Genomic DNA, 27,821 nt, shown 5'->3' on the forward strand with positions numbered 1-27,821 from the left:
TTAACACTGTTCTTAAAAAATCACTTTCACAAATCCACAACAGGATTTATTCAATGACTACATTCAATTTTTCAGGTATAGAACAACAGAAACATAAACATTAGTGTTCACAAAATATTTAAAACTCTTGAAAATATATTTCCATGGGAACATCCCTGGAGGGAAACCAGCTATTTTCTCCTAGAACACTTTATTGAAGGCTTCAGCTTGGGCTACTGTGAAGTGATTCTTCCAGTCCCCAGTTGTGCCTGGAAAATGGAAGCACACACGTAAGTGGGTTAATAATGGACTAGTTCTGTTCTAGCTCCTCCCATCATATGATCTTACCATCTGTTTGATAAAGACCACGCAGTTAATAAAGCAAACTACCATTTTCTGTAGAAACCTATTTAATCCCTGAAATCATATATACAGACTTTTCCCTCTGGGAAATTATGTCCTACCTTTTTCTCACTCAACCTATATGGTAGACAATCTAACAGCAGCAACACTGACTTGATCTTTTTTTTTGTTAGTATAGAACAGAATTTATTCAGGGCATGGGGAGGGGAGTTAAGAGGCTAGTAGGGGCAGAGAAAGGCAGAGAGAGAGAGAGAGAAAGAGAAAGAGAGAGAGAAGCCATGAGCATGTGGAGAGAGAGAGAGAAAGGGAATGAAGAAAGCAGGAGCAGGAAGGCAAGAACAAGAACAAGAGAGAACAAGAAAGCCTGACTTGATCTTTTTATTTATCCAGATTATTCCTACTTCCAATCAAATCTGGTTCTATCACCCTAGCCAACTAAACCATTTTTATCATCTCAATTATCCAAACAGACTTCAATTGTGTTGTCTACATTTTAGTGTTTACTTATAGAAGTTCTTCAAAGCATGCAAGCAACTTTCAATTGATATCTTAAAAAAGATTTACTTATGTGTGTGTGTGGGTTCACATGAGTGCTGCAGATACAGTTGTTAGCTGAATTTCAGCTGTCTTGATTTTCCCACAAGATACAGGGAACCTAGTCACTCACAGCTGAAAAGATTGCAAGACCTCTATTTCACTCAGATATGTAGTTTTGTGATGCGTGAGGATCTGTATAATTTGTAGCACTTTCTCTTCTGACCACACATTGGTTTTCACCACTCCATTACAGGAGATCTTTAGATTTAACCTTAGAAATTGTCCATCTGCTTGTGCTGTATTGTGTCTTCCTTCACCCCAGAGGCATAATATCTTTTATATAATTACACCATGCTCCTTATTAATGACACTGTAAACTTCTTGTACCATCTTTCTTCCATTTATAATCCAGCAGCCCCCATCCTTGCTATATTTCCTAGCTGTGACACTGCAATGTGTTCCATGCATTTCTCCTTTAAATATACATGTAGAATATGCATCTAATATATTTGAAAAGCAAGTGTTTCTTAAATTACTAAATTGTTCATTTCACAAAGCGTGCCAGACGTATAGGACATACACAAGGTGGAATTTTTTAATGAATTCATGAATGTGTGAGAAAGGTATAGACAGTGTTCAAACTTTGTTGATGAAGAAAAATTAGTCTTTGAGATGTTACCCAATATGATAGTGATGGATGTGGAATTGAATCCAAAAAGATTTACAATAGAAGTCATGCTTTCTTTATCACATTACTTCCTGTATCATCATATAAGTGAATTTTAATTCCCCTGTGGGCTGTATTAAAGAACATAGAAAGAACTCATAAAAGGTAAATCTCTAATACAGCATATTCAAATAATACACCATTAACTAATACAAATATAAAATGTCTTCTGATAACATGGGTCCCTATCAGTATCCATTGCTACTCCAAGTTTCTTACGTTCTTCATTATTAGACCATATTCTTACTGTTTTCTACAGCATTTCTGGATCTTGATAAGCCAAACCGGATAGATGATGGACTACAAAAATCTTGTCAGCGACAGTGCTGAGGGTACCTGGAAGAGAATGGGCGACAAGAGACACGAAGAAGGATGCCAATACAAGAGTCTGATCAAGACAACAATTTTATTTTTTCCCAAGGCTGAATTTATACCATAACAGAGAGAGGGGACAAGTGGAAAACATTTACGCAGGTCAAGGACACAATATTTGTGTGGTCAGCTGATGTCAACAGGATGTTGGCTTTTCAGAAAGGTTACAGGTCATCACATTGGGTATCTTGACGTCAGATGTATTTCTCAGCAAGTTCAGAACTTTATTATATCATTATTCATCCTGACCACCAGATTTGTATTAGTCTTCTGCAGCTGGCTGGGAATTTTCCATGAATCCAGTCATACTTAACTCTAATCATAACAATAACATTAATAATGGAGGGTTTCAAGGGCATTGCTCCCAACATCTCCCCCTTCCTTATAATCAAATGAAAAGGTGACCAAATGGCCCTGCTGTCCTGGAATGAGCCCCACGGTAACTGTGTCTGTCTTAGGTTGGATTGATATTTGTCACATAGCCAAGAGAATCTAGTGGCGACGGTCCGTCATGGGATAAGGCAGCAGCTAATGGCAGCCCTCCTGTCTTAGACCCTTTATTTGTGAATATATCACTCTCTTACCCATCATTTACTGTCCAGCTCAGCATGCAGGGGTGACAATTTGTTGATGTTTCAGCAAAAACAGCAGGAGAGCAGGCAGAAAAGAATGTTGGCCTCATTTGGCTTAAGGACAAAAATGTCCTTGCCTGGGCTGGGAGGAGTTGTGTAGGTAAGCTTGGCCCTCACCAAAGGCATCCTCCATAGCTAGCCTATGATAATATACCTGAACAGGTTTTGCTGCCATATTATCTACCTGTTGTTTAATAAAGCTGATTAAATGATTAAATGCCCAAGGGCCAAAAGATATAAGCAAAAGAAAGCCTACTAGGGGGACCAACAGAGAGGCAAGAAGGGTGGACAACCAAGGGGAAGTGGAGAACCAATTTTGATATCACCTCTCAGCTTTTTCTCTTTCTCATTTTCTCTTTTCTAAGACTTTTCTGACCTGTTTCATGCTTTTTTTAACCATATTCTAAGACACAGGAAGTATCCAAGCACTGCCTTTCTCTCACAAAGCAGAATTCACTGTGATTGCTCAAAGTTTGGAAATTAAAGGTAAAAAGCCAATCTGAAATAAGTACACTTGTTAGCATGTATGGTTTATGTAAAAGAGGGGTCCACACAATTGTTCTTTCTGATTAACTTCTGACCCTTAAAGACAGTGTTGGTCAAAATTAAAATAGTCAGATATATTTAAAACACTGCTCCATTTTGGATAGATGTGGAAGTTTAAAAAATGAATGAATTTATATGATTGTAAATATTTACCATGAAATATCACAGAAGGGATGCCACCAGGCAAAGTATTACAATTTTAACTAATATTAAACATCTTAAATAATTTGGAGAAACCTCAGCATTGATTTTTAACCATCAGGAAAAAATAAAGACATAAATAGCTATCCCATGCATGTCAGAAATAAGCAAACTCCAACTCAGTACAGTACAGTATCAAAAACTGGAAATTAAATAATATGTTGATACATAGAAGGAAAAGTAACATGTTGATTGACGTTGTTGAAATTCTCAAAATAAATCAAATAGGCTATTCAATTTGGGTTCCTGCAACAATCATAATTGCATTATCCAAAAAGCAAACCCTACAAAATGTATCTCATTGTGGAAGAATACATATCTCAGCTGTCCTGGAGTGGGTGGTAGAGCTTCCAATTCTTCTTGTGTGGTGGCAATGGACTTGAAGTAGTGCAGTTCTTTGAGCAAGCAGCTCTTCTCAGTGAAGTGCAGGCTGTAGATGAAGTCGCGTGTACCCTGCGCCATGTTCAGTGCTTCCATTGGCTTCTTCTTGGGGTCAGGCCCCAAAAGTGGGGGTGGGGTAGGAATACACAGGCTCTTTTAACAATTTTATGGTAAATATAATCCCTGTATCAGCACCTGATTGAAACAATCTAAGGCACTAAATATATCCACATGTTCAATCCTGGTTTCGGCCCATGGGGGTATATTTAATATTTAGGGGGATGCACCATCCCCTTGTTATAGAATTAGAACCTTTACAATTGGAATCTGGGACATGTATATTAGCAGGACAGGAGGTATTAAAACTCAAACAATGCAATATATTAGGCGATAAAATTCTTAAGAACAGGGGGAAAAGGCCAGGCAAGAAAGCTAGGGAGTGGCCCATTGAGAGCGGGTGGAACAACCAGATCAGGTGACAAATAGCATTCAGTCACACAGCTAAATGAGGAAGCTTTCTTGGGATGAAAATGCCAGTGCAAAAATAATTGCAAGCTTTGTGCCTGTGAAACAGAAAGGTGAACAGAGGGGCAGCTGGCGTCTGTTACTGGCTGTCTCTCTGGACTTAGATTCTCCCTTAAGGAGTAACTACCTTCAGTGTCAGCTTGATGGCTCTGCCTCTCAAGAGACGCAGTCTCTAAAGGACACTAGGCTTCCAGTAAGAACTAATAACAAAATGATGGAGAGATGGTTAGGGCCTGGGTGCTAGATGCCAAATGGATGACAAAAGAATTGTAATCGGTTCACCTGGGACTTTTAGGACTTTTTCTACTGCCATTCCTGAGGCAGGAGTCAAAGTTGAACTGGGCTTCCTGCATCTTACATCCAATAAAGAGATTGCTAACACTGGAGTACTAACCTTTAATAGAACTACAGCCCTCCCTATACCTCGGAGTTCCAGGACTGCAGTAGCAGCCCTTCACCAAGCTGTCTCACTGGGTTAAAGGCCCATGGAAAAGAAAACATTGATCCTGACCTTTGGCACAGCCTCCAGTTGGAGTAAGCTGAAGAGTTGGTGCCAAGACTTTCTACTTTTATCATCCTAGAGTAAAGCCTGTTCTGTCTGGCAAAACAAAGTTCCTCGTGACTCTTTCTGAAACTACTTTAGGGGCTCCCTTGCCTCCCATCCTGGGGTATTTTGACCACAGGGGTAGGAACTGACTGCTGGGTGGATAGGATCAGAGGCAATCTCTCTGTCAATGGTGACTAATGGGGAAGGTGACTTAATGCTGGAGATCAACTGTTCTCTTGGAATAGGGTCAACAGATAAGGCAGGCTCCCTTAACGAACTTCTTGTAATGAACACACTCCTTCTGTGAGCAAGTGTTTAAGGTCTGGCCACTGAAGGCAGCGACTGGAATTTTTTTCAGGGCCAAAAGTCTCTTAATAGTCTTTAAAATAATCACTAACTCTCCACTATCTTTTTGCTATCAAAGTGTCAGCCCCAGCCGGCCTCATCACCTTGAAACTCCTCTTATGCTGACTTGGCCTGAGCTGCACCACATGCACTGCACACGCAGCTTCCACTTGATTGCTAGCAGCCCATGAACCTGCCACCCTTAGATCCACACTTCCCTACTCTGTGCTGTCTCTTCTTTAGAAGCTGTGAATGCCTAAGCAACAGGGAGATCCTTTCTTCAGGATCCAAGGCAAAGCTTCCAGGTCCTTATTAATGCCTGCTTCAGACAGGGTCACTCGCTAACCTGGAGTCCTTCATACACATTTGTGATGAACTGTTAACAGCAGCAAGACTGGACAAGGGGAGCAAATGGAGGGGCATCTCTCCTTGGGGGGGAGGCTCAACAGAGAAAGACAAAACTCCATGGCAGAAAACAATTTCTCTCAAGCAAATTATTTCCAAGTTAAGCACCAAGAGGACCAAGTAAAACTCTTTGACAAACAAAACAGGCAGTTCCATGATTTTAAACACAGTTTTCAGTCCATGATTTCAAACACTATTATCAGTCCAAGAACAAAAATGAAACAAAAGCCAAAAAGACATGACAATACCACAGAAAACAAATTAGACAAATAAGACCAAGACAAGGCATCCTATAAGCTATTTCCACAGATGCCTGATACCTTCAGTACCTGGCCCAAACTGCAGCTTCTGGGATGAGACAGACCACCCGATCCCACCTTCCAACGGGATTCTAGAGCATCCTCTAGATTTCTTTCTCCTCCTAGAGCATCCTCTAGGGCCTGTGGCCTGTGACAACTAGCATGTCTGCCTGTCACAGCCGTAAGCCCTTCACGGGACCCACAGCAGCCACTGAGGGGACTCTAACTCCTCTCCAGGGGGAACTCAAACCCCTCTCCGAAGGGTCTCAAACCTTTCAGACAGCAGACATGAACAATGCAAGACAACATGAAACAAAGACAAGACAACATGACACAAAGACAAAACAGAAAGTAACACAGAACACAAAACACAGATTTGCTCGAGCTTACCTCCAATCTCCTCGCCAGTTGTGGTTTGGGGAGAGTGCAGTTCCCAAACAATGCACCAAAATGTTGTAAGTCCCCATAGTGCCCTTACCTCAGGAAGGCAACCCACAAAGCACAGATTGACAAAGTGACCACTGCAATAGCATGAGGGTATAAGGATTTTTAACCCACATAGGTGGAGTTGCTCATTCACACAGGGAGAGGCAACCTCAAACCCAAAAAGCACACAACTTTTATTCATTACAGAGGGCAGACTTCAACAGCAGGGTTAGCTGGCCCATAAAATAATCACTAACTCTGGACTATCTTTTTGTATCAATTGTTCCCTCCTGGGGGAACTATGGACAAATGTTTCCTACAAAGCATAAGAATTTCTTTAAATCTTTTTTCTTAATCCTATTCTTCATGTCCTGAGTGACTCCCTGAGTCTGGTCACAAAAGGTGACTGTAGAATGCATGCCCCATCACTCACCACTGAGATCTGCATCGTCTGGGGAGAAAAACACACCAAGCCTCTGATTCAAGGTCGGGCAGTCTATAGTTGCCAGAAGCAGGGCAGCAAAGGCTCGGCGGGGGAGCAAAGGCTCTGACAAAGGAGGAAGACAGGCCTGTCTATTCACAGGGGATGGCATTCTCCTCCAGGAGACCTCCAAACAGCCCCACATTAGGCGCCATTGTCAGCGACAATGCTGAGGGTACCTGGAAGAGAATGCGCGACAACAAACATGAAGAAGGATGCCAATACAAGAGTCTGATCAAGACAACAATTTTATTTTTTCCCAAGGCTGAATTTATACCATAACAGGGGTAACAGAGAGAGGGGACAAGTGGAAAACATTTACGCAGGCCAAGGACACAATATTCGTGTGGTCAGCTGATGTCAACAGGATGTTGGTTTTTCAGAAAGGTTACAGGTCATCACATTGGGTAACTTGACGTCAGATGTATTTCTCAGCAAGTTCAGAACTTTATTATATCGTTATTCATCCTGACCACCAGATTTGTATTAGTCTTCTGTAGCTGGCTCGGGATTTTCCATGAACCCAGTCCTACTTATAATAACATCAGTAATGGAGGGTTTCAAGGGCATCACTCCCAATGGAACCTCTTTTTTTTTCACAGCTGGGGACTGAACCCAGGGCCTTGCGCTTGCTAGGCAAGCGCTCTACCACTGAGCTAAATCCCCAACCTGTCCCAACGGAATCTCAACAAATTCGATTTGGTTTCATAATAGAATAAAAGAGTCCATCTGAGAAAACCACATTTTTGGAGGTACACACATGGATTTCTAAGTCCACCTATGTCGAAATTCTGTACATTTATTTTCATTCATTTTTTATAAAAATATCCCCAAACATGTGTGCTTCAGATGGCAGTATAAGCCAAACATATGGTAGTTTAATTCTTGTTGAAAAGGAACTTCCTCATAGTTCTGGAAGCTGCAGGTCTCACAACATGGTGTTTTGTTCTGATCACCGTCGGTTTTTCTGTTTGCCCTGCACATGGCAGGCTTCTTACTCCCTTTATAAGTCATCTTCCCTTTGCGTCTCTGATTAATGTCTTCTGAAGATACCAGTGAAAATGATTAATGACCCAAGTACTTTGTAGAGTAAACATACACTGTGAAGTAATGAGGACTGGGACTTTTGAGGTTTGTCAGAAGGTACTTCCTACACATGTCCCAATTGTGGCATTGCCTTTACAGAAGTCTTGTCAACCAAACAGGGGTTCAATGATAGTGAACATATCTCTAGTCTACATTTCCTACAGTGCATAATTGTGGAATTACAATGACTACAATTGTATGTGAAAAATTATTGTTTGGAGGTTAAAACCAGATTCATCTCATCAACTTGAATGATTGAGTCTACTGGGTGAAGCTGACAAAGTAGCTCTCCAGATGCAATAAAAGATATTTTACTTGTGTCTCAAGAAGAATAATTAAAGGGTATGGGAAAATTAGTCAGTGAATTCTTTCAAACTAAGACAAGTCTAATGCTTAGTACAGCACTTTAATGATTGATGATTTAGGAAATTAGGTTATCTAATGTTAAGTAGTGAAATTGTGTTTAGAATTATTATTTGATTTTCTCATATTTGGATGATTCAAAAATGCCACAAATCTGATATAGGAATTGAGAAGACAAGTATTATGTTTACATACTTTTTCTTTTCAAAATTGTTTCCAGTCATATCTGTTTCATTTTCCTCTATAATAAGTTAGGGAAGCAGTTTGGTAATTAATTCGGTATCCCCAATTAGTGACCTGGTTTCCAGACGTACATGGCTTACTAAATATGCATCACACTAGTATAAGAAAGATAATACCCCAAAATATTAGTTGTTTTCAAATGCAAAAAAATATGCCACATATAATCACTATGATAATAAAAATACACAAGATTTATGAAGTTCAATCAAGTAATTTGACAGAACATTATAATTACTGATTTTATGCATGCATGCATGCATGTATGTATTAATTTATGTATGTATGTATATATGTATGTATGTACGTACATACGTATGTACTGTTCCTACCATCTACCCTGTATGACAAATAGTATGTATATTTGGAAGATATTAAATCCATGTGTGGTCTCATCCAAGAAGAAACTTCCTGGAAAAGCAGAAATAATAATTGTCCTCATAGATTTTGGTCTTAAATTCTATTCCATCTTCTCTGATGTGTCTCTGCTAAAGCTTTGGTTCATCAGTTTCCTTATTCCTTTGATATTAGCAGAGCTTCTTTATTTTTTAGGGTTTTAATAACATAATTTTATGTTCATATACTGTTTAACCTCTGCCAAATTCTGTTTCATTATAGGAAATCTAAGAACAGATCATCTCTTTTAGGTGAGAACTTCAGTTCTAGTGCAGAGAAATATGTCTCCACTGAGTCTGGAGTGCAGGACTATGAGGTCATATGGCAACAGCAGTGTATTCTTACAGAGGACTTAATCTTTAGTGTATAGATACCCATTTTCATGTAGTGAGTGGTGACATGCTTAAATTTGAGTCAAATTTCCTATTATGAGGCTACTAAGAGTATCGGATTAAATACAATCTGGTGAGTATTTGATTTCATTTTATCTATGAAAACTCCTGATATCCTTATATTGCTAGTATCCAAATCTCACTCTGGAGCAGAGGAGGAATGAAGGTAAAGGCTGATGCATTTAAATTATGGCTAAAACATAAAACCATAATTCTTTACTTTCTTTGCTTATAACCATGTCCATATTCATTGTTAATTATCTGATCTGACACTCATTTTCTTCTACTCTGAGTTTAACCTCATCTATCACTACCTAATCAGGTCTGGGTAAGGCTAAATATATGATTCATTCTGGCAAATTCATACCTTATCTGCACAGCTATGAAATGACACAATCTGTTCCTAGCAGAGAGTGTTGGCAGAGCCATAGAGAGAGTTGAAATTCCCCTTCCAGGAGAGAAGATTCAAAAAAAAAAAAAAAGAAAAGTGTCATGAACCTAAAGTAATCAAACATAGGTTGAGAAATACTGTCATATTTTTATTGTATATTTTCTTTATGAAATCCCCTTTCCCAGGTTTCACTCCAGAAACCCCCTATCTATTGCCCCTACTCCTGCCTCTTTGAAGATGCCTCTCCAACCTCTAATCCAATTATGCCTCCCATCATTGACATTCCCTAAAATAGGGCCTCAAGCCTTCACAGGACCAAGGGCCTCTTCTCCCATTTATGCACAAAAAGGCCCTCCTCTGTTAGATAAGTGGCTGCACTCAGGGGTCTTTCCATGCGTACTCTTTTGTTGATGATTTAGTACCTCGTAGCTCTGGCGGTTCTGGATGGTTGATATTGTTCTTCTTCCTATGGAGTGGCAAGCCCATTCTGCTCCTTCAGTTATTTCTCTGACTCTTAATTGACTACCCTGTTCTCAGTCCAATGGTTGGCTGTGAAAAATCTGCCTATATTCGTCAGGCTCTGTCAGAGACTCTCAGGAGACAGCTATATCTGGCTCCTGTCAGCGAGCACTTCTTGGCATTTGAAATAATGTCTAGGTTTGATGATTGGAATTGGGATGGATCCTCATGTGGTGTAGTCTCTGCTCCACAATTTGACTTCATATTTCTTCCTGTTGAGCATTATGTTCCCCCTTCTATGAAGGATTGGATAAGGCACAGTTAGGTCACCCTTCTTTAGCTTTATATGGTCTGTGAATTGTATCTTGGTTATTCTGGTCTATTTGCCTAAGTACTTCATGAAACCATTGTTTATAATAAGCTGAGTAGTACTCCAATATTTAAGTGTACCACATTTTCTGTAGCCACTCCTCTGTTCAAGGACATTTTGTTTCTTTCTAGCTTCTGGCTATTATAAATAAGGCTGATATGAACATAGTGGAGAATGTGTTCTTGTTATATATTGGAACATCTTTTGGGAATATGCCCAGGAGTGGTATAGCTATGTCTCCAGGTAGTACTATGTCCAATTTTCTGAGGAACCACCAGATTGATTTCCAGAGTGTTTATACCAACTTGCACTCCCACCAGCAATGGTGGAGTGTTCCTATTTCTCCACATCCTCACCAGCATATACTGTGACCTGAGATTTTGATCTTAGCCATCCTGACTGGTGTGTGTAGGAATCTCAGGGTTGTTTTGATTTGCATTTCCCTGATGACAAAGAATATTGTAAATTTCTGTAGGTGTTTCAAGGCCATTCCAAATTCTTCAGTTAAGCATTCTTGGTTTAGACCTGTACCCCATTTTAATAGAGTTATTTGGTTCTCTAGAGTCTAACTTCTGGAGTTCTTTGTACATATTGGATATTAGCCCTCTAATAGGGGTAGGATTGGTAAAGAACTTTTCCCAGTTTATTAGTTACCTCTCTGTCCTATTGACCAAGTTCTTTTCCTTACAGAATATTTGCAATTTTATGAGGTCGCATTTGTTGATTCTTGATCTTAGAGCATAAGCTATTGGTGTAATGTTCAGAAAATTTTTCCCTGTGCCCAAGTGTTTGAGGGTCTTCCTCACTTCTTTTTCTATCATTTTCAGTGTATCTGATTTTAAGTGGAGGTCCTTCATCCAACTAAGACTTAAGCTTTACAAAAGGAGATAAAAATGGATTGATTTGAATTCTTCTATATGCTGACCTCCATTTAAACCAACACCGTTTGTTGAAAATTCTGTCATTTTTCCACTGGATGATTTTAGCTCCTTGTCCAAGATAAAGTAACAATAATTGTGTGGCTTCATTTCTCCATCTTCAATTCTACTCCATTTATCTACCTGCCTGTCTTTGTTCTAATAAAATTCAGTTTTTATCATGAGTGCTCTGTAGTAGAGTTTGAGTTCAGGTATGTTGATTCCTCCAGAAGGTCATTTATTGTTGAGAATTTTTCCTTATCCTGGTTTTGTTATTCCAAATGAATTTGAAAATTGATCTTTCTAACTCTTTGAAGAATTGAGCTGGAATTTTCATGGGGATTGCATTGAATGTGTAGATTCTTTTGTGAAGTTAGCCATTTGTACTATATTATTTCTGCCAATCCATGAGCATGGCAGATCCTTCCTTCTTCTGAGATCATCAATTTCTTTTTTCGTAGACTTAATGTTCTTGTCATACAGATTTTCATTTGATTGGTTAGAGTCACACCAAGGTATTTTATATTATTTGTGACTATTGAAAAGGGTGTTATTGTCCTAATTTCTTTTTCTTCCCATTTATCCTTTGAGTAGAGGAAGTGTACTCATTTGTTTGACTGAAACTTATATTGAGCCCTTTTGTTGAAGTTGTTTACCATGTTTGGAATTCTGTAGTAGAATTTATGCTGTCATTTAAATATACCATCATATCATCTGCAAATTGTTATATTTTGACTGCTTCCTTTCCAATTTATATTACTTTGACCTCTTTTTGTTTTCCTATTGTTCTAGCTAGGACCACGAGTACTTTTTTTAAAAGGTAGGGATACATTGTGCAGTCTTGTGTAGCCCCTGAATTTATTGAGATTGCTTCATGTTTCCCTCCATTAATTTTTATGAAGGGTCCAGTCAGAAGGTTCAGCTGTTATAAGCACAGACTACTCTTCTAGAGTTCCTGAATTTAATGCCTAGGCACCAGATGAGGGCTCACAACCATCTGTAATGAGATTTCATGCCCTCTTCTTGCACCCACAGAGCACTATACACATAAAATAATAACATCAGATTTTAACCATAAAGAATTTTCTTAGTCCTTTTCTTATCTACACTGCCCTACTATAAGGTAGCACTATTGAACTGTTGCACACCTTTTCCAGGTGTTAATGTAATTTTTGTGGTTCTGTAGTTATCATCTTAGATATATTTGGTCTACTCCACTGAATTTTTATATTTTAGAATTTAGGATTATGATAAAGGGAACTTTACAATACCTAATGTAAACATGACTACTTTCCCATTTTTTTTCACTGAAGTTAATGATATGACTATCTTCAATCCCAAGATCATCTCCCAGAATAAATCAACTTTTCAGAATGTCTGATGCCACAGTCTTTCCACATAAATATTCTCTTATAATATTTGTGAGAAACTATCAGTGTTAAGCAGTGATTCTCAGTACATTTCCAACACTTTCTTAGAGATTCATTGGCAGCACTACAAGCCCTTAATGTTTTGTGACATATTCTGAAGCTAGGCAAAATCTTTACTTTTTCTCATGAGGTTTAATCCAGTAATATGCAATTATTTCTTGATGAGACTGATAATGGACGTGTTATTTTCTTTCATGATTTGGAAGGAACTGTATTTGAGGACCAAATCCAGTTCATCTGGCTCTAATGTTTTCCCCAGGAAGTCACATTTTCCTTTCTGGTTCCCTTTATATCCTGAAAGAAGAAGAAACAGAAATGAAGGTGATAAACCAAGAGCTCTGAGATAACAGATGAAAGAAGAAATCTGTAAATGGGGAATGAGTAAAAGGATGTGAAGAAAGGGCACCAATAAACGAGAGAGCATGAATGGGGTGTAGGCAAGAAAAAGCAATGGAATAAAGGCAGATAGCACACACACACACACACAATATCTTTATATTGAGAAAGGACAGGATGAAGTTTCTTTTTAGGGAGGAGAAAACATTAGAGAGAAGTTCTCATGGAACCAATGTTAAACTTAAATTTGCTTGGTAAAGGATAATGACATTGATTTCAGATACTCGGGCCTCCATCTCCATAGTGCTATGATAAAATGCTTGTGCTGATACACTCACTAAGTATACTGAGATTTTTATAACACAGGACCTCAATATGGAGTTTTGTCTTATGCAGTAGAAGTTGCTATGGAGACCAGTATACCTCAAGCTCACAAAGATCTGTGATCCTTCTATCTGGCTTTTTCCTTTCAAGTCCTGGCACTGAAAGTATGTACAACTATACCTAACATAAACTGGGATGCTTAAAGAACCTTACAGAAATACTGTTAGACAATGATAAAAGCAAGAGGAGGAACCTATACAAAGACCTCGACATAATTTAATGTTTAGGCTAGATAATACTGTTTGCTTAGCCTAAGTGTAAACAATACAGCTTTAAAAGAATTTCATAAAATGTTGTCAAAATTAATTACTTGGGGTAATTCAGAGATTTTGTTTTGAGTAAGTATCTCAGGTTGCAGTTCAGGTGGGCATCAAATTTAACAATTTTCTGTATCACATCCCAAATTTTCTCCATAATATGTGTGTACTACTATAGTTAGTTTAATCGTAAGAGATAGTAATTACAAGGCAAAATATAAGAACATCCAAAATTGTGCTTTGGACGGAGCCCTGAAGTTTTATTGGCTTAAAACTTGTTTTTACGTATTTACTACAGCTCCACTTATTATTTCATACAAAAAAAACAATCATGACAATAAGTGAAAAGAACATTAAATCGTGAGAAAGAAGGCCAATGGAAATGTGCACTAGTGTGCAGCAGACAGCTGGGTAGTGATCCTTCCCGGAGAAAACTTAATTTCATGATGACTAAGTAAAAGATTCTACATATGGAAAAAAAGAGTGCAATGAAAAGGTTTTTTTTTTACATGTAAATTTTCTGTTTCCTGAGAGAGAACACTAAGAGGCCAAACTATTTTGGGATAATTTCATGTTTTGTTTTTGTTTGGTTACACTTTAATTTTATCAATAATTATTTTCCTCAGTCCTTTGAGTAAAGCACATAGGCTGACAGCAGTCCTTCACCTTTCCCTCTGCTCTTCTAGATCCCATGCACAAGTCTCATAATTAGTTGTGCAGCAAAAAAAGTGGCAACACTTCCCTTCTCTAGTGGATCCAAAGGCCATTCCCTTCTAAAATTGCTCCCTTCACTCATTGCATTAGTGCAGCCCCAAAATTCAGCACTCTCTGGGAACTAGTGGACCACTCTGGCCAGAGAAACAGGAAGGCTATCTTCACATAAATCTTTACATCTCCCAATATGTCTCAAGTCCAATCACCCAGATACCTACTTATCTTGGCAGCAAAACAGCAAACGTTGGTGGGTGTATTGCTTTGCCCCAGCCCCCAACTTCAGAATGCCATCCCGAGATAGCTACAGCCCATCAGGACAAGGGAAGCAATTAGGTTACAACTTCATATCTTCATTCCCCTACATTCTTCAAGTCCAATCTGTGAGTCTCATCCCTACCTTTTATCAAACCTCCTTCTGTGGCCTCTCCTCACTCTCTGACCCCATTTACAGAAGATTGACTAAGTAGATCCTGGTGGAATGATTTGCTTTGATCCCTCTTTGTATTTCCTCTATTGAGTCCAGTCCATATCCATTCCTAAGTCTCAGGTCCCACGACTCATAAACACATCTTATCTGGTACTGTAATTTAGTTTCTACAGGATATATAAATCTACCTCATTCTCTTAATAAGCAGAGTGAAACAGAAACCAGTAAACAAAATTCCCATCTAATAAAGACTAAACCAGCTCAGCAGTTAGACTGACTATCTTCCTAATCTACAATGCCTGTCTTAGTCAGGGTTTCTATTCCTGCAGAAACATCATGACCAAGAAGTAAATTGGAGAGGAAAGGGATTATTCAGCTTACAATTCATCACCAAAGGAAGTCAGAGGCCATTGAGGGGTGTTACTTACAAGCTTATATCCACTGGCTTGCTCAGCTTGCTTTCTTATAGAAACCAAGACTACCAACCCAGGGATGGTACCACCCACAAGGGTCCTTACCCCTTAGATCACTAATTGACAAATGCCTTACAGTTGGATCTCATGGAGGCACTTCCTCAACGGAGGCTCCGTTCTTGGTGATAACTTCAGCTTGTTTCAAGTTGACATACAACACCAGCCAGCATAATGCCTGAATGCCAGTGAAAAACAATCAATAACAACCAGGACAATATATATCCACTAGAGCCCAGCAATTAATACACAGCTGGTTCTGAATTTTTCACCATAGCTGAGGCACAAGCAAAAATTCTTCAAACACGTTGTAAATATGGTAGTGGTCTTTTTTTTTTTTTGCTTTTTTTTACCTTTTATCCATCTTTATTAAGTGGGGTACTTCTTATTTACATTTCAAATGTTATTCCCATTCATGGTTTCCCTGCCAACATCCCCCTAGCCCCTCCCACTCCCCACCTACTTGGGAATTCCCCTACCAACCCTCCCCCCATTGCTGCCCTCTCGAAAAGAATCTCATTCACTGGGGGTCCAGCCTTGGCAAGACCAAGGGCTTCCCCTTCCATTGGTGCCCTTACTAGGCTATTCATTGCTACCTATGCAATTGGAGCCCATCGTCAGTCCATGTATAATCTTTAGGTAGTAGCTCAGTCCCTGGAATCTCTTGTTGGAAAGCATTGTTGTTCATATGTGGTCTAAAGCGCCTTTAACTCTTTCAATCCTTTCTCTGACTCTTTCAACATGGGTCCCATTCTCAGTTCAGTGGTTTGCTGCTGGCATTTTCCTATGTATTTGCCATATTATGGCTATGTTTCTCAGGAGAGATCTACATCTGGTCCTGTCAGCCTACACTTCTTTGCTTCATCCACCTTATAAATTTGGTGACTGTATATGTATAGGCCACATGTGGGGCAGGTTCTGAATGGGCGGTCCTTCATTATCTGTTCAAATTTTTGCCTCCTTATTCCCTCCCAAGGGTATTCTTGTTCCCCTTTTAAAGAAGGAGTGAAGAATCTGCATTTTGGTCATCCTTCTTGAGTTTCATGTGTTCTGTGCATTTAGGGTAATTCGAGCATTTGGGCTAATATCCACTTATCAATGAGTGCATGCCATGTGTGTTTTTCTATGATTGGGTTACCTCACTCAAGATGATATTTTCCAGTTCCATGCATTTGCCTAGGAATTTCATAAAGTCATTGAGGTTGATAGCTGAGTAGTATTCCATTGTGTAGATGTACCACAATTTCTGTATCCACTCCTCTGTTGAAGGGCATCTGGGTTCTTTCCATCTTCTGGCTATTATAAATAAGACTGCTATGAACATAGTGGAGCATGTGTCTTTGTTATATGTTGGAGCACATTTTGGGTATATGCTCAAGAGAAGTACAGCTGAGTCTTCAGGTAGTGCCGTGTCCAATTTTCTGAGAAACCTCCAGACTGATTTCTAGAATGGTTGTAGAGTCTGCAATCCCACTAACAATGGAGGAGTGTTACTCTTTCTCCACATCCTGGACAGCATCTGCTGTCACCTGAGTTTTTGATCTTAGCCATTCTCACTGGTGTGAGGTGGAATCTCTGGGTTGTTTTGATTTCCATTTCCCAAATGACTATTTCTTTAGGTGCTTCTCAGTCATTGTTCATTCCTCAGCTCTGAATTTTTTGTTTAGCTGAACCAAACTTTTTAATAGGGTTATTTGACTCCCTGCAGTGTAATTTCATGAGTTCTTTGTACATTTTTTATATAAACCCACTATGAGTTGTAGGATTGGTAAAGATCTTTCCCAATCTGTTGGTTGCTGTTTTGTTCTAACAAAAGTGTCCTTTGTCTTACAGAAGCTTTGTAATTTTATGAGATCCCATTTGCCGATTCTTGATCTTAGAGCATAAGCCATTGGTGTTTTGTTCAGGAAATTTTCTCCAGTGAGCATGTGTTCGATATTCTTTTATTGGTTTGAGTGTATCTGGTTTGATGTGGAGATCCTTGATCCACTTGTACTTAAGATTTGTACAGGGTGATAAGAATGGATTGATCTGAATTCTTCTACGTGCTGACCTCCACTTGAACCAGCAAATTTGCTGAAAATGCTATGTTTTTTCCGTTGGATGGTTTTGGCTCCTTTGTCAAAAATCAAGTGACCATAGGTGTGTGGTTTGATTTCTGGATCTTCCATTCTATTCCACTGGTCTATCTGACTGTCTCTGTACCAATACCATAAAGTTTTTATCATTATTGCTCTGTAATACTTGTTGAGTTCAGGGATGGTGATTACACTGGAAGTCCTTTTATTGTTCATGATAGTTTTAGCTATCCTCGGTCTTTTGTTATTCCAGATGAATTTGCAAATTGTTCTGTCCAACTCTCTGAAGAATTGGATTGGAAATTTGATGGGGATTGCATTGAATCTGTAAATCATTTTCAGTAAAATGGCCATTTTTACTATAGTAATCCTGCCAATGCATGAGCATGGGAGAGCTTTCCATCTTCAGTTTCTTTCTTCAGAGGCTTGAAGTTCTTATCATACAGATCGTTCACTTGCTTGGGTACAGTCACACCGAGGTACGTTATTTGGGACTACTATGAAGGGTGGCATTCCCCTTATTTCTTTCTCAGGTTCTTTCTCCTTTGTGTAGAGGAAGGCTATTGATTTATTTTAGTTAGTTTTATACCCAGACACTTTGCTGAAGGTGTTTATCAGGTTTAGTAGGTATCGCCTGAAACTTTTAGGATCACTTAAATATACTATCATATCATCTGCAAATAGTGATATTTTGACTTCTTCCTTTCTAATCTGTATTCATTTGATTTCCTTTCGCTGTCTGACTGCTCTGGCTAGGACTTCAAGAACTATATTGAATAAGTAGAGAGAGAGTGGGCAACCTTGTCTAGTCCCTGATTTTAGTGGTATTGCTTCAAGTTTCTCACCATTTAGTTTAATATTACCTGCTGGTTTGCTGTATATGACATTTACTATGTTTACATATGGGCCTTGAATTCCTGTTCTTTCCAGGACTTTTATCATGAAGGGGTGCTGAATTTTGTCAAATGATTTATCACCATCTAATCAAATGATCATGTGATTTTTTTCTTTCAGTTTCTTTATATAGTAGATTAAGTTGATGATTTTCTATATATTAAACCATCCCTGCATACCTGGGAGGAAGCCTACTTGATCATGATGAATGATGGATTGATGTGCTCTTGGGTTCGGTTTGTAAGAATTTTATTGAGTATTTTTGCGTCGATAATCATAAGGGAAATTGGTCTGAAGTTCTGTTTCTTTGTTGGGTCTTTGTGTGGTTTAGGTATAAAAGTAATTGTAGCTTCATCGAAGGAATTCTGTAACGCTCCATCTGTTTCATTTCTGTGGAATAGTTTGGATAGTATTGGTATGATGTCTTCTATGAAGGACTGATAGAATTCTGCACTTAACCCATCTGGACCTGGGGTCTTTTCGGTTGGGAGACTTTTAATGACTGCTTCTAATTCATTAGGAGTTATGGGTTGTTTAAATGATTTATCTGTTCCTAATTTAATTTCAATATTTGGTATCTGTCTATGAAATTGTACATTTCCTCCAGATTTTCAAGTTTTGTTGAATACAGGCTTTTGTAGTAGGATCTGATGAATTTTTGAATTTCCTCTGGTTCACTTCTTATGTTTCCCTTTTCATATCTGATTTGGTAATTTGGACACACTCTCTGTGTCCCCTTGTTAGTCGGGCTACGGGTTTATCTATCTTGTTGATTTTCTCAAAGAACCAGCTTTTGGTTCTGTTGATTCTTTGTATAGTGATTTTTGTTTCTACTTGGTTGATTTCAGCTCTGAGTTTGATTATTTCCTGCCTTCTACTCCTCCTGGGTGTATTTGCTTCTTTTTGTTCTAGAGCTTTTAGGTGTGCTGTCAAGCTGGTTACATATGCTCTCTCCTGTTTCTTTCTGCAGGCACTCAGAGCTATGAGTTTTCCTCTTAGCAGAACTTTCATTGTGTCCCATAAGTTTGGGTATGTTGTACCTTCATTTTCATTTAATTCTAAGAAGTCTTTAATTTCTTTCTTTATTTCTTCCTTGACCAGGTTATCGTTGAGTAGAGCATTGTTCAACTTCCATGTCTTCAATGTGGGCGTTCTTCCCTTATTGTTATTGAAGACCAGCTTTAGGCCGTGGTGGTCTGATAGCACGCATGGGATTATTTCTGTCTTTCTGTACCTGTTGAGGCCCGTTTTTTGACCAAATATATGGTCAATTTTGGAGAAAGTACCATGAGGAGCTGAGAAGAAGGTATATCCTTTTGCTTTAGGATAGAATGTTCTATAAATATCTGTTAAGTCCATTTGGTTCATGACTTCTCTTAGTCTGTCTACATCTCTGTTTAATTTCCATTTCCATGATCTGTCCATTGATGAGAGTGGGGTGTTGAAATCTCCTACTATTATTGTGTGAGGTGCAATGTATGTTTTGAGCTTTAATAATGTTTCTTTTACATATGTAGGTGCCCTTGTATTTGGGCCATAGATATTTAGGATTCAGAGTTCATCTTGGTGGATTTTTCCTTTGATGAATATGAAGTGTCCTTCCTTATCTTTTTTGATGACTTTTAGTTGAAAATTGATTTTATTTGATATTAGAATGGCTACTCCAGCTCGCTTCTTCCGACCATTTGCTTGGAAAGTTGTTTTCCAGCCTTTCACCCTGAGGTAGTGTCTGTCTTTGTCTCTGAGGTGTGTTTCCTGTAGGCAGCAGAATGCAGGATCCTCATTGTGTATCCAGTTTGTTAATCTATGTCTTTGTATTGGGGAGTTGAAACCATTGATGTTGAGAGATATTAAGGAATAGTGATTGTTTCTTCTGTTATATTCATTATGGATGTGAGGTTATGTTTGTGTACTTTTCTTCTCTTTGTTTTGTTGACAAGAGGATTAGTTTCTTGCTTTTTCTAGGGTTTAGCTTGCCTATTTATTTTGGGCTTTACCATTTATTATAATTTGTAGGGCCGGATGTGTAGAAAAATATTGTGTAAATTTGGTTTTGTCATGGGATATCTTGGATTCTCCATCTATGTTAATTGAGAGTTTTGCAGGATACAGTGGGATGGCATTTGTGTTCTCTTAGAGTATGTATGACATCTGTCCAGGATCTACTGGCTTTCGTAGGCTCTGGCGAAATGTCTGGTGTGATTCTGCTAGGTCTGCCTTTATATGTCACTTGACTTTTTCCCTTACTGCTTTTAATATTCTTTCTTTTTTAGTGCATTTGGTGTTTTGACAATTATGTGACGGGAGTAGTTTCTTTTCTGGTCCAATCTATTTGGAGTTCTCTAGGCTTCTTGTATGCTTATGGGTATCTCTTTCTTTAGGTTAGGGAAGTTTTCTTCTATGATTTTGTTGATGATATTTACTGGACCTTTGAGCTGGGAGTCTTCACTCCCTTCTATACCTATTATCCTTAGGTTTGATCTTCTCATTGAGTCCTGGATTTCCTGTATTTTTTGGACCAGTAGCTTTTTCTGCTTTACATTATCTTTGACAGTTGAGTCCATGATTTCGTTGGAATCTTCTGCTCCTGAGATACTCTCTTCTATCTCTTGTATTCTGTTGGTGATGCTTGTATCTATGGCTCCTTGTCTCTTCCTTTGGTTTTCTCTATCCTGGGTTGTTTCCATGTGTTCTTTCTTGATTACTTCTATTTCCATTTTTAATTCCTTCAACTGTTTGATTGTGTTTTCCTGGAATTCTTGCAGAGACTTTTGTGATTCCTCTCTGTAGGCTTCTACTTGTTTATTTATGTTTTCCTGTGTTTCTCTAAAGGTGTTCTTCATGCCTTTCTTGAAGTACTCCAGCATCATGATCAAATATGATTTTGAATCTTGATCTTGGTTTTCTGGTGTGTTTGGATATTCCGTGTCTGCTTTGGTGGGAGAATTGGGCTCTGATGATGCCATGTAGTCTTGGTTGCTGTTGCTTGGGTTCCTGCGCTTGCCTCTCGCCATCAGATTATCTCTAGTGTTACTTTGTTCTGCTATTTCTGACAGTGGCTAGACTGTCCTATAAGCCTGTGTGTTAGGAGTGCTGAAGGCCTGTTTTCCTGTTTTCTTTCAGTCTGTTATGAGAACAGAGTGTTCTGCTTTCAGGCGTGTAGTTTCTCCTATCTACAGGTCTTCAACTGTTCCTGTGGGCCTGTGTCTTTAGTTCACCAGGCAGGTCACTTGGAGCAGGAAGGTTGATCTTACCTGTGGTCCCGAGGCTCAAGTTTGCTCGTCGGGTGTTGCTTATGAGCTCTCCATGAGGGCAGCAACCAGGAGGACATGTGCTGCCCTTTCTGGGAGCATCCATGCACCAGGGTTCCAGATGGCGTTTCGTGTTTTCCTCTGGAATGAGTAATGTGGGCAGAGTGTAGTCTCTTCTGGCTTCCCAGGCGTGTCTGCCTCTCTGAAGGTTTAGCTCTCCCTCCCACGGGATTTGGGTGTAGAGAACTGTTTATCTGGTCGGTCCCTTCATGTTCCTGCGGCATCTCAGACACAGGGGACCTGCTGCTCCTGTGCCCTTATCTAAGGGAGCCCAGAGGCCGTATACCAAGAGTTTATTTTAATTTATTTACTGTTAGGAAATTTGATTTTAGATTAATCTGTTATATTTCTTATCACTGGGTTTTTATTGTTGACTTTTGAAAATAACTTGCTTGCCAAGTATTTTATAGTAGAAATAGAGTCTCTAATATCAACCTCTATTTACTGCCTCTGTGTGAACTGCCCTGTTTACTTGAAGTGACTCTAAGTAGATTAAGACAGTAAATCCACACAGGGGGCAGTGTGGAAGGAGATGACTAGAGGTGTATATGTGTGTTTGTGTGTGTGTTTGTGTGTGTGTGTACATTTTGATGAAGTCACTTCATTTTTCCATCAATCAAACAATGAAAGTTCACAATGTATTTTATTTATGTTGTAAAGAGGTTTAAGCATTCTCACCATAAGAGTAAGAGTTAATTTATAGATAATAATTGTCTCTTACTCTTTCTGTGTGTCTCCTTGTCTGTCTTTCTCTCCTCTTAAATTTTTCTTTGGTTTTATATTTCTTATATACATGCTTTCCCCCCTGAAACACTGTCAAGGAGAAGAAGGTTAGGAAAGGGGAGTCATTTATCAGGATAATCACATATTTCTGTCTAATATTTCTCCCATGTGTGATCCATGTCCAACAACCAGGTCTCGTTTAATTTCTCAGAAAAATTCTGGAATTCCTATTAGGTTTTTAGTTCCTGAATTACCTTGGAAGCATCCGTCTTAGATACTGTGGAGATGCAGGACCACACTTTCACCCACCTATGCTCCATAGTCCTGTGTTTACCTCTACACTGTGGGCATAGCATTCACTTACCTGAAGTTGGTGGTGAGAAACTTTGTGATGGTCACCATCTCACTCTAATCACAGGGGAAATGCAGTGATCAAGGTTCTTCCCCACAGAATTCTGCTTTGTCTCAGGTTGTAATATTCACCACACAGGCTCGGACTATTTCCACCAGTCTTCAGCAGGGTTGTTCAATTTCCTCATTGCAGAACTGAAACATGGATTTTTGTACACAGCTATCATGGCTTCTTAAAGACTCTTTTGGTAATCCCTGACATCTATGCCCTCCCCTCAATGTTTCAGTGAAAGAAGCACATCCACTGGTTGATTTATACATATCTATCAAGGATTTTAATCCCATCCAACACAGAGGTGGGGAATGGAAGACAAGAGACAACAGAGAAAAAAAGCTGCTTTGCAAAGTCACTGAAGATTGGGTGGGAGTACTCATATTATTTTTGAAGTCTGAATTGGCAGAAAATATGAAATGTTAGAAACTTTCTAACATAGTCAACCATTCTCTTCCCTAATGTCAGAAGCGATAAAAAATGACCAAAGTATGTTTGGCATCTGTGCAGTCTATGCTCTCACCTCCTAAAAGGACCATATAGTCCCTTCTTAGAATGCAAACCAGGTTTTTAATGTCTACCGCTGTTGACCCTCTTTGGGCTCACATGTGGCCCCAGATGGCATCAAAGGTGCTTAGCACAGTGGAGAAAGAGCTGTAGGTCGCAAACAAAGAGGGTGGCCAGCAAGAAATATGGCCTATATACCAAATATCTCCATTAATTTTTTTTTTAGTTTTGAAAATAAATCACTCAACTACACATGCTTCAGTTCTACCATGGTAACATATATGGAGTTTAATACTTACATTTTCTTCTCATTCTAAATTTAGAGATATTGAAGGGCTCTTTTTTAGACTGCCTACTATACTTTCTGTAACAATGTAAATTACCATTGCTTTTCTCTTTTTTCATGTATTATTATACGTATTAGTGCATTATAGTACTAGATGCAGCAGTCCTTTCATATTCTTACACATTTTAAGAGATTTAATTGAATATATAATAGAAAATAAAATGTCAAATAATCAATATATTCCACTTCTAGAAAACAAACATTAATGGTTTCAAAGATTTGAGACATGCCATATCTTTGCATTACTAAACTTTTAATATATTCTGATTGTATAAAAAACACGGATTTCCTAACAGTGTATAATAAATTTTCATATTATTGCATTATAGTAATACTAAAAGTAGTTATACATAAGTAACATATAATTGTCCTTGATTTGATACATGCTATGCTGAATGTCCCTTTTTTACATTAAACCAAGTAACCTAATTAAAAACTTCACTTTCAAGATGAAAGCTATGACTTCAAAATATTTATTAAGTGCTGTTAAAAGAATACTTAACATTTTGATATACTAAAAAGTTAATGAAATGCTCAATACTCAATGAAAGTACAGTAAAAAGTTAATATTTTATTGCACTTTCAACTGTTAAAAGAAGTAAAATATTCTACAATTTACTATAGTGTGAAATTTATTAAGAACTTAAAGATGACCACTAGTTTTGTTGTAATAAAACAGAACCTTTATTGTAATAAAAGAGGAGATATACTATTGCTTATTAGGAATGTGGCATTTCAGTAAACTATTAGAATATAATTCTTTACGAATTCATACTGTATTTGCAATATGGACATTGTTGTTATACCTTTTTACATTTGCTTTGCAGTCTATGATCACAACATACTTTGAAAAAAGCTTTAGCTAGTCAAAGTTGACATTTATGAAAAGCATAGTATAAATTAGTATAAACATTTTAATCCCAAAGAACAAAAGTATTTTGTTTAAATGGCTCTACATGAACATATGAATCATTTTCATGATACTTTTATATCCATAACTGGAGAAGTTTTTCCAGTGGCAATATTCACAGATAAGATCTTAACCCTATAAAGCAAAGAAAAGTTACACAGCATGGACCTTAGTATTGATATTTTACACTTAAATCTTGACAATCAAATGTGAGTCCCTTTCACTTAACCCCAAATTTACACCAAACTCTAAATACTGCAGTTTGCCAATGTAAATGGGCAAGGAATGGTGAGTACAGAGAAAGTTATTTATCCTTCATGTTGAGTCCTGGGAGCTTCTTGTGTTTCTGACATCTGATACTTTCTAGTGGCTACTTCCAATTCCCCATCCCCCACTACTACCCACCACCATTCAATTTACTGACCCTCTGTACTTCTCCCCAGTCTCCTTCTACACCTGACCCAACACCCCTTTTTGCCTCCCCCCATCTCTCCCTCACAGGTTTCTCCCTCTTACCTCCCTTGACTATTTTGTTCCCCATTCTAAGTAGGATTGAAACATCCCCAGCTATACCACTCCTGGGCATATACCCAAAAGATGCTACATCATATAACAAGAACACATGCTCCACTATGTGCATAGCAGCCTTATTTATAATAGCCAGAAGCTGGTAAAAACCCAGATGTTCTTCAACAGAAGAGTGGATACAGAAAATGTAGAACCCAATAGAATACTATTAAAAACAATGACCTCATGAAGTTTGCAGGCAAATGGATGTAACTAGAAAATATCATCCTGAGTGAGGTAACACAGTCATAAAAGAACACACATGATATCCACTCATTGATAAGTGAATATTAGGAAAAAAAATCTCAGAATATCCAGGATACTCACAGACCATATGAAGCTTAAGAAGATCTCATCATTACTGTTTAATATACAATTAAAGTTTTAGCTGGTTGGGGATTTAGCTCAGTGGTAGAGCGCTTGCCTAGGAAGCGCAAGGCCCTGGGTTCAGTCCCCAGCTCCAAAAAAAAAGAACCAAAAAAAAAAAGTTTTAGCTAAAGTAATAATACAAAAGAAGGAGATCAAAGGAAAGAATAGGAAAGGAAGATGTCAAAGTATTCTTATTTGAAAATGATATAAATCTACATAAAAAATTCTAAAGACTCTACCAGAAAACCCCTGTACCAGTGATAAATGTTATATAGCAAATCTCAGACAAATGTCTGAGACAGCTGTTAACATTATCACCTAGCTATTGGCTGGCAGATTCTCTCAGTAACTCTCAGTCCCTACTCATTACAGAGTCACCCTAGTTGACATAAACTCTTTACTGAAGTCTCCATCCCAGGAACAGGAATAGCTTGTCCTTTTCCCAGCTGTTCCTTGCTATAAAACCCAGCACTTTTGATTAAGTGGCCTTTTTTACTTTTTGTTCTTTTGCCCCTTTGGCTGCTGCTCCTGATTTCCATCTTTTTTTCCCTATCTTTATTAACTTGAGTATTTCTTATTTACATTTTGATTGTTATTCCCCTTCCTGGTTTCCCAGCCAACCCGCTAACCCCTCTCCCTCTCCTTCTGTATGGGTGTTCCCCTCCCCATCCTCCCCCCATTACCACCCTCTCCACCAACAATAACGTTCACTGGGAGTTCAGTCTTGGCAGGACCAAGGGATTCCCCTACAACTGGTGCTCTTACTAGGCTATTCATTGCTGCCTATGAGGTTGGAGCCCAGGATCAGTCCATGTATAGTGTTTGGGTAGTGGCTTTGTCCTGGAAGCTCTGGTTGGTTGGCATTGTTGTTAATATGGGGTCTCAAGCCCCTTTAAGCTTTTTGAGTCCTTTCTCTGATTCCTTCAATGTGGTTCCCATTCTCAGTTCAGTGGTTTGCTGCTGGCATTCGCCTATGTATTTGCTATATTCTTGCTGTGTCTCTCTCAGGAGAGACCTACATCCAGTTCCTGTCGGCCTGCACTTCTTTGTTTCATCCATATTATCTAATTGGGTGGCTGCATATGTATGGGCCACATGTGGGGCAGGCTCTGAATGGGTGTTCCTTCTGCCTCTGTTCTAAACTTTGCCTCCCTATTCCCTCCAGCTTACCATTCTCCAGCTTCTTTCTCCCTCTCCTCAAATGGCACAGTTTAATTTGCCAGTTATGTTCACTCAAGGATCTCCCAGATACCTCTTGTCCTAATTGCACTCTTCCTTATATCTATAATAAAATGTTCAAGCCCTTAGAGTCATTCATACCATCATTTTAAATTAGGAGTTTTTTTTTCAGGGGGGGTTGTTTTTGTCTTTGCCATCCTGAAACTTCAGGGTGACATAGAAGAGCTACCTTCTAACACATTTGGCAGGTTGGAAACGAGCTACTATTCTGACTCTCCTAAAGAGTGTGCAGATCACTTGCTTCTGTTGACTTGTGACACATAATAAACCTCTCTTCCACCTACTCTAACCAACTGACTTTCCTCTACTACTCAGTAAGTTTGTCTCTGGCTCCTGGAACCTATCAACATGGCAGCCTGGGCATCTGCCTTACTAAGGCACTTCCTCTCCCTCTACTAAACCCATCCCTTTTCCCCAAAAACCCTCTCCCAATCTACCTCTCCAGCTGCTTTCTTCTCTCCCTCTTATAACAACATGGCTTTTGTGTTCCGGGTAAGTGTCAACATGGAGCTGCCTGCTTTGTCTACTATTCCTACTAAAAAAGCCACACGACTGTTCCAGGCATCTGCTTGTCTTTCCACTGAGCCCCAATCACAAAGACAAGGGACAAAGGTTTCAAAATAATTTAGAACTTTTCTTTTTGACAAGTTACCCGTTTCACTTGGGGATTATCCACATAAAAATTCTTGTCACCACCCTTGACCCACTTCAGATTAGCTCTTCTTTCATGTGCCCTTGAAGGCCCCTGACCCACTGCACTTGCCTGAGAGCACCTGCAACCCTTGGCTTACTTCCTCCCTCTAGGAGCTGCCTGTAGCTGCACAGCTTTTTCTTTTTCATGTCCCTATTTGAGCTGCCTGCTCTGTCTCTTCCTTAAAGTACCTAGTCCTCTTTACTCCCAGGCAGAGCTTCTGTGCTCTGTGACCTTGTTCTCTGTGTCTCATCTCCCTGCTAATAGTCCCACAGCTTCTCCAATCCTATCTGTGCCACTGTGATCCCTCGCTTCCATTTTGAAGCCTATATAAATCTGTCCAGGGAATTTCTTTGTGCTCCCTCCTGCTCTCCACCTTACACTA

The 27,821-nt window shown here is 38.9% G+C and overlaps 2 pseudogenes; both read right to left on the minus strand.

Annotated features, from left to right (window-relative positions):
- The window catches only part of Ncl-ps2 (nucleolin, pseudogene 2), a 425,843-nt pseudogene that overhangs the window by 55,445 nt on the left and 342,577 nt on the right, over positions 1 to 27,821 (minus strand).
- Positions 64 to 27,585, minus strand: LOC148007250 (sulfotransferase 2A6 pseudogene; annotated as a pseudogene).

This window comes from Rattus norvegicus, chromosome 1, assembly GCF_021556685.1.
Source record: "Rattus norvegicus strain SHRSP/BbbUtx chromosome 1, alternate assembly SHRSP_T2T, whole genome shotgun sequence".
NCBI lineage: Eukaryota > Metazoa > Chordata > Mammalia > Rodentia > Muridae > Rattus > Rattus norvegicus.